This window comes from Mesocricetus auratus, unplaced genomic scaffold, assembly GCF_017639785.1.
Source record: "Mesocricetus auratus isolate SY011 unplaced genomic scaffold, BCM_Maur_2.0 Super-Scaffold_100020, whole genome shotgun sequence".
Classification (NCBI taxonomy): Eukaryota; Metazoa; Chordata; class Mammalia; order Rodentia; family Cricetidae; genus Mesocricetus; species Mesocricetus auratus.
The window spans coordinates 6,857,381-6,865,759 of record NW_024429201.1 but is presented as its reverse complement, the minus strand read 5'-3'; the positions used below and the strand labels follow the sequence as shown (position 1 = coordinate 6,865,759).

At 40.5% G+C, this 8,379-nt stretch overlaps 1 protein-coding gene across 10 annotated transcripts in view; it reads left to right on the top strand.

The window, feature by feature from the left end:
- Slc38a9 (solute carrier family 38 member 9) overlaps window positions 1–8,379 on the top strand; it is a 76,888-nt gene that overhangs the window by 22,080 nt on the left and 46,429 nt on the right. For 2 of the 10 annotated variants that reach the window (XM_040728968.1, XM_040728967.1), the window contains exon 3: window positions 2,136–2,298. The exons of the other annotated variants lie outside the window; for them this stretch is intronic. The gene's annotated coding sequence lies outside the window, so the exon portion shown is untranslated. The remainder of the gene's footprint in view (window positions 1–2,135; window positions 2,299–8,379) is intronic. 10 annotated transcript variants of the gene reach the window in all.

Genomic DNA, 8,379 nt, shown 5'->3' with positions numbered 1-8,379 from the left:
CGGCTCTGTGAGCCTAGGGCCTCACCTTTGCCTCTGTAGTGTGGAAGGTAACACAGACACTCCTTAATTGCATGAGCCTTGCCATGTGTAAATACAGTTTTATTTATGGAAACAAGCAATGGACCTAGTTTTTTTCTCCTGAACTACATAGGGGCTACTGGTCCCTGACCTAGCAGGAAGAGCTCTAGGGACTCTGGTATAAGCAGCCCCTTATACTTCATACTGCTGGAGCCCATGAAATACCTCTTTCTTTGTTTCTGGATTTAACAAAATAAAAAGCCTACTCACCTTAATTTCATCCCTTACCCTTAACTGTTTCTAGTAAAAACATTTTGGGACTGGAGATACAGTTCCTCAAATACACCCACACCCACACCCCCCCACACACACACATACACACACACACACACACACACACACACACACACACACACACCATTCTAATTCACATTGCTCCTTTTGTCAATCTCTAGCTTCTCCCTAAAGTTCAAACCATGGAAGCAAATCTAGACTTTTTAAAAGAGATTTATTTTTGTTTTATGAGTCTTTTGGCTGCCTGTATGTATGTTTGTGCAGCTACATCTGTGCCTGGTGCCCATGGAAACCAGAAGAAGTTGTCAGATCCTCTGGAATTAAAGTTACATATGGTTGTGAGCCGCTATGTGGCTCCTAGGAATTGAAGCCAGGTCCTATGGAAGAACCAATGCTCTTAACTGATAAGCCACTTCTCCAGCCCCAAACTTAGATTCTTTTAACACAGTAATCTAAAGTTTTAAACTGTTGGTGTGGAGCAGTGGCTCAGCAGTTAAGGCCACTTATTGCTCCTGCAGAGGACTCAAGTTCCCAGTACCCACATGGTGGCTCACAATCATCCATTGTTAGTATTCGGGCATCTGTACTGGCCTGTTCTTGGGGTTCTGACAGGATATACCCTCAGCTGCAGCCACTAAGAACACCACCTGTGCACATTCACTATGTTCCCTTTTAAAAGGGCCCTGCCTACCTCCCATCTCTGTCTGTCTGTCTGTCTGTCTGTCTGTCTCTCTCTGTCTGTTTCTCCCTCTTTCATCTCTCTCCCCCTTTCTTCTTTCTCCTCTCTCCTGCTGCTCCTGTCTCTGGAGGCCGGTCTCCCCGCTCTCCTTTACCCTTTTTATGATCCCTTTCCCAAAAACAACCTCTGCTTGAACCCTGTCACATGGTGTCTTTCTCTTGAACCACTTTTCTTAAATTACAACATCCATAACTCCAGTTCCAGGGGATCCAACACTCTCCTCTGAACTCCACAATTACCAGGTACAAGTGTAATGCACATGCATACATGCAGGCAAAACAAATAATTGCTTTAAAATATTTAAATATATTTAGAACCCTAGGGACAGAAACTGAAGCAAAAATTGATAGGTGAAGTGCCTGGTTAAAAAAAATAGCTAAGCATTTACAAGACAAATTGTCCTTAAGACTCTGAAGGCTGGTAGAACACATGCCAAACATGTGTGAGATGCTGAGTTCTACCCCAGTACGGAAAAAAATTCTTAGAAATTACACACACACACACACACACACACACACACACACACACACACACACACACAAAGTCACAGGAGGAATTACTTCTAAATATCATCTTAAAATATAATTTAACATGCTTGGATATTTAATTATTCACAATTTTAATGGCATGTATTGTGTGTGTGATGTGTGTGCATGAGTGCACATGCCATGCTGTGCACGTGGAGGTTAGAGGGCAGTTTAGTGGGGACAGTTGTCTCTTTTCACCTTTATGTGGGTCCAAAGCATTGAACTTGGGTATTAGGCTTGCATAGCAAGCCCTCTACCTGACTGAGCCATTTCACTTGCTGACAGTTTTAAATAACTCAAATAGCACTGTGATAAGTGGTTTCTACACAATTTCTATATCGTATTTTGACCTAAGAGAATCTCAGAGTACAGGTATCAAAATAGGGCACCTACATACAATGTAGGTTCTTAATACCTCAAGGCAAAATTGCCTTCTTGAAAGATTATACCAGTTTATCCTCCTCCTACGAGACATATGAAACTCCATATTTCAGTATACCTTTTTAAAAAAAATCAGTGTTTTCTTTTTCCTAAACTATATCTTGTATTTTGCTTAGAAAACTTTGCTGTACATTAAGTTCATTGGTAGCCAGTTGACAAGAAGAGTTTCACCCTGGACTGGACTTTAGCTTTCGCCTGTCTCCTGTTATTCTGGAACTGGTATGCAGGACAGTGTCCACACACAGTGATCTCTGAGCAAGCTGCAGTAATATTTGACATGTGAGTTGAAGATACAACCATCAGCACCTAATGGCCAGTTGGTGAAGAGTGTTGCTAGTGGCTGTCTAAGTCCATCTACCTTTTCTTGAGAATAATGATGGTGGTGGTGGTGGTGTGGTGTGGTGTGGTGTGTGTGTATACATACATGTGTAGGTGTTTGCATGTGTGCACATAATCAACACCAGATGTCTAGATGAAGTGTGTCCCTCTGTCTCTCTCTACCTTAGTTTTTTGAGGCAGTGTATCTCACTGAACCTAAAGCTCATCAGTTAGGTCTGAATGCCTTGTCAGTGAGTTTCTAGTATCTGCCTGTGCTCTTAGCACTGAAATTACAGAGTTATGCCACCACACACAACTTTTTACATGGTACTGGGAACCAAACTCGGGTCCTCATGCTGTGGCAGCAAGCACTTTACCCATTAAGCCATCTTCCCTGTCCTGGGAATCATGATGGTTTCTAAAGCTTAATGTGTAGAAGAAATATTCTTTTAAGTTTTCAACCTGTTTTGTGCTTCCAGCACATTACAGAATTGGTGTAATGAATACATTTATCTTCTTACAGTTCTGGAGGCTGCAAAGTCTAAGACCAAGGCTTAAGCCTGAGGTCTAGTAAGGGTCTTCTTGCTGTGTCTTCACATGGCTGAAGAGTTAAAGAGCAAGTTAACTAAATGCTGGTCAGAGCCTCTGTTACTAAAGGCCTTGAGGCCATTGGTGAGATAGGAACCCATGGTTTAATTTCTTCTTACAGGATCCACTTGTAATATTTTTGCTGGCAACACCTGCATTCTGAAGGATAAAATAAGGGAGACAGGAGCAGGAGAGGTGGCTCAGAGCTCTTGTTCTTATAGAAGAACCAGGTTCAATTTTCAACACCCACTGGCAGCTCACCGATGCCCTCTTCTGACCTCCAAGTGCACCAGGCACATATGTGGTACGCAGACATGCAAGCAAAACATGCATACATATCACCTCCCTCTGCCCCTGAATGCTGGGATTGAAAGCATGCGCCACCACTGCCTGGCTTCAGTGATCTTTTTAAAGAGTGTTCAGGGTTTTGGTTTTTATTTTCTGAATGATTATACTAAAATGGCAAAAACAAGCTAGGTACAGTGGCATTATCTGAACTAGGAGTTCAAGACCGCACCGGGCAGCATTTTTTAAAGGCAGTTTTAGTACTATATATAGACTAAAAGTCAGATATTTATATGAAATAAGTATCTTTACCTTGTTTTAATATCTTCCAAGTTTCTAAGGAAAGACATTTTTAGGTCAGTGCTAAAATTTAGTTAAATTTTGGTTAAAATGGTAGCCACTAGCCTATCATGTTTGTTATTCCCCGCTTCCTCCTCCCCCCATTGTGGAATAATTAGGTTGCAACACTGGAAATTTTGTATTTTGAGAATGGGTGATTCGTGTAAAAGAGAGAATAACAATTAGCATGGCTCTGCTAGCTGAAGCCTACTTTACTTATAATCGAAACAAGTGCTTTCTTATAAAAATTCAACATTGATACCCCTGGTAATTACTGCGCTTAACTATACTGAGACTATTTTGATTTACTTTGGCATTCACTGGAGAAGGAGAAACTACTTGAAGTTTCCCGCATTCCTCATCTCCTTTAGGGGAATGTCACTCACTATGTCCTATGTGGATTTGCTTTCCCAAGATAGAAGTTGAGGTGGAGTGGTGGCATCAATGTTGACATCAACCTAAATGAAAATGAAGACACATTTTGTTGTTGTTTACCTTCAGGTACGCCCTGTCATCTGAACTTGGTTGTGACATTTCTAGTGTTTATGTGTCTCTCTTGCCCTTCATCCATGAGAATACTGAAAAAGAAAATGAAAACTGAATCCTTGAATTTCTATTTTGGATCATTTTGTAGTGTTAGAGAAAATATGTATTTCTGTCTTTAGCACAGTAGAATTAAAACAATAATCTATGGCACTCTTGAGAGCCAAACTTTGAAACATGAATTGCATTGAAATAATTTTGAAATTCATTCTTAGCAGAAGCTGTATTTAATTAGGATAATATGGGTCTGAGAATTAATTTTCACCTCAAGTTCTTTGCCATATGTTTTTGATGAAGATGTTTACTTACAACTAAGTTAACAGTTTAGAGTCTAAAATAGGGATTTTATAACCTTCAACCAAGTGTTTATAACATTTACACTTTCTAATCCTGCTCCATCATACCATTTTTATCAGTTAAAAATTAATAAGAAGGGGAGAAAACATGGTAATTAAGAGTATTGGCTGCTCTTCCAGAGGACAGTTTCAATTCCCAGCACCCCCATAGCCTCCCACAACTGTCCAAAATTCCAGTCCCAGAGAAACCAACACCCTTTTCTGGTCTCTGTGGCTACCTGACACTCATTTAGTACATAGACATACGTACAGGGAAACCACTCATACACATAAAATAAATAAATACATAATTTCAGAAAAATAATGGGGGAAATAACATTAACAATTTAAAAATTGGACTACATGTATGTACGTATGCACACATTCATTCATTTGTAAACTATGTTTACTTAATTGCATTTTATTTCATATATCCTATAAATTGACATACACCACAGAAATTTTTTTTGTTTTTTTTGGGGGGGGTGTTTTTTGTTGTTTTTTGGTTTTGGTTTTGGTTTTTTGAGACAGGTTTTCTCTGTGACTTTGGAGGCTGTCCTGGAACTAGCTCTTGTAGACCAGGCTGGTTTCAAACTAACAGAGATTCACCTGCCTCTGCCTCCCGAGTGCTGGGATCAAAGGTCTGCGCCACCAATGCCCAGCTGTTTTTGCTTTTTTGAGACAGGGTTTCTCTTTGTAACAGCTCTGGCTGACATAGAACTCACTCTGAGGAACAGGATGGCCTTGAACTCACAGAAATCTACCTGCCTCTGCCTCCTGAGGGCTGGGATTAAAGGCATGCACCACCATCAACCAGCTAAGAAACTTTTAATTCTAAGAAATAAGCAATGTGGATAAAAATTAAGTTGTGTATACTAACAGAGCAGTAAAAATTCAATTTAAAATAACAAACCTCAACCAAAAGCAACAAGCCTCTAATATGCTTTTTTAAAATAACACAACAACAATGATTTAGGCTGATTTCGAATTCATTTCAATGCCATCTTGTAATTATGTGGTAATGTTGAAACTTGCTGATTATTTTTTTTTACATTTAGTACTTGTAATATACTATTTGTATATTATGGTATTCCATACAATTTTTGTTCTTGTTTAGTTTTTTGAGACAGGTCTCTGTCTGTAGCACAGGCTGGCTGGAACTCATTATATAACCCAGGCTAGCCTGAAACTCACAACCATCTTCCTGCCATGTCCTCCTGAGTACTAGGATTGCAGGCATGAGCTGCCATGCCTGGGATTCCATGCAATTGTTAAGGCTGAAAACACTGGTAATATTGGTGTAATACTTTGGATTCAATCAGTCTGCAGTCCCCCAACCTCTTCGTTTGTTCTATTTTGTGATCCCCTTCATTCCTAACACTCTCTTTGTCAACTTTAATCTCTAAATTGAAGCAGCTATCTGTGCTCCAAACACAGACACATGTGCACGCGCGCGCGCGCGCGCACGCGCGCGCACACACACACACACACACACACACACACACACACACACACACACACTGATAATGAAGACAGCCCTCAAAAGATGGTGTATCTTTCTGTGGAGGAAGAGGAAGAGTCAAACGGCAGAGCTGCTCAGCTGTATGGAAGCCGCACTGGAGGATCTCTGCACACGACAGGAAGAGCCTTTATAACTGTGTAGTGTTCTTACAGGTTGCTTCTTCATTTGTTCAACTTTTGATAATTTGATCGCGTTTTCTTCTTCATTTCCTCCCAAGTTTTTATTTAAGAAAACAAGCCTATAGAAAAGTTGAAAGAATTGTCTCATATTTTTCATTAGCTGATCTTCTGATTATTGAAGATGCCACCAGTAGGGGAACCTAGGTTTAAGGAAACCCAGCTCTCTGTACTGTTTTCCCGATTTCTGTAGATCAATCTAAAGTTATTTCCAAATAACTTTCCTCTTGGATCTGGGGAGGTGGTTCATGCCATAAAAGAGCTTGCACACAAGCACAAGACCCTGACTTTGGATCCAAAGCACCACATAAAAGCTAGGGTAGTGGTAGGCGGCTGGGGTTCCAGCACTGGAACTCATTGGCCAGTCAGCCTAGCCAAACTGATAAGCTCCAGGTTCATCCTCTCAATAAATAACATGGATACTGACCGAGGAAGACCACCAGGGTCAACCTCTAGCCTCCACGCATGCACACACATGCACACATCTACACACACAATATGCACACATGCACACACATTTTTCTTAAGATACTGGTTTATTCTGTATTCCCTTACCACATTTTCCCCCCCTTCGGAACTGAAGACTGAGACCAGTCCTAGCAAGCACCGTACCACTGAGATAAATTCTCAACCCCTACTTACTGAACTTAGTAGAGCTCCGATGTCACATCGAATACAACTATTGGCTCTAAGAATATGTTAGTGACCAAACTGGCCAAAAATTCCCGTGCAATGGAGCTTGCATTTCACTTGCCTGTCATATTAGGTAGCGTAACTGTGAAGGAGAAAATGCAGAGCAGAGGTGGGTAGCAAGAGTGTAGAAGAGGTATTGACATTTTATGTGTGATGAGTGTAATAATCAAGTGCCTTTTTGAGAAAGGGATAGCTTGGGAATGAGTGAAAGAGATGAAGAATAAGCTATGCAGGTATCTAGGTAAAAGGCCTTCATAGACTTTGTTTTACCTGAGATTAATAGCAAAAGTCCTGAAGAGGCTGTGGGCTATGGTGTTTCGGGGATGGTGAGGAAGCTAATGAGGTGTGCGGTCAAGTCCAACAGATGGGATTAGGGAGACACAGTGGGGAACAGTTTGATACGCAAGCCAGGCATTCAGTCTGGACAGCATATGCATGAATTCAAATTACATGATGAACCCATCAATGGAATGAGAATAGAGAAATGCCTATGAACTCTATGGCACCCTTAGAGATTTGAGAATTAATCAGTCAGAGAAACAGAAATGAAAGCTTGCTTCCTTTAGGACTAAAGTCTTGTGTTAGCATGTGAAATTCTCCATATATTGACCCACATATACCTTTATACTTTTTCCTTTTTTATACTGGCTCTCTCTCTCTCTCTCTCTCTCTCTCTCTCTCTCTCTCTCTCTCTCTCTCTCTCTGTGTGTGTGTGTGTGTGTGTGTGTGTGTGTGTGTGTGTGTGTGTGTGTGTGTGTGTGTGTGTGTGTGTGTGTGTTCAGGGAATGAACCCAAGGTCTTACACATGCTGGGCATGCTAGTCTCCATTCTTTGAAACACTCTTTTCTCCTATTGCCCATATCTGACTTACTCTTTTATTTCAAACTTTAAGATTCAGCTCACCTGTAACTTCCTCAAAGATCTACCAGATGATTTAGTTCCCTCTTCCGTGTCCTTTACCCCATTCATCACGTAGACTAATCACCAAGCATCACATAGTCCTCCTCATTGCCTTGCTCCTGTTGCTGCATGTGAAAACTTGGTTTCTTCCTCTGGGTCTAAATCGCTTATTTATATATTTCTGCAGAGAGTTACTGTACAGTCCTTGGGGTTCTATGTTTTATTCATTGTTTAATATCTCACACAAATGTTTAATACTTGGTTGGAACTTAAATAATATTTATTTAATAAATTTGAAAGCTAATACCAATAAACTATCCAAAGTAGAGAAGAATCTTACATAGGCCCAGCCTTTGCAACTGTGTTTAAAGCTGGATTGTAGAGCAGGTTGTTGTGAGAGATGTTGTTATATGTGCCTCAGAGGAAATGAGAAACATTCCAGGGAGCCAGTGCTCACCATCATCCCCAAGGAGCGGAAGGACTCCCTAGATTCAATGGCCTGAGTAATTTCTTTCTGTGCTTTTTATTAAAAAGCTGTCTGGTAAAGTGTTTTACCAAGCAGATCGAAGCAAGTACAGTGGGTTCATTATTTGAAAATTTGTTTGTATAACATTTCTGGAATATTTGATTACTTTGTCATTTTTTAAACAAATTACCCCAA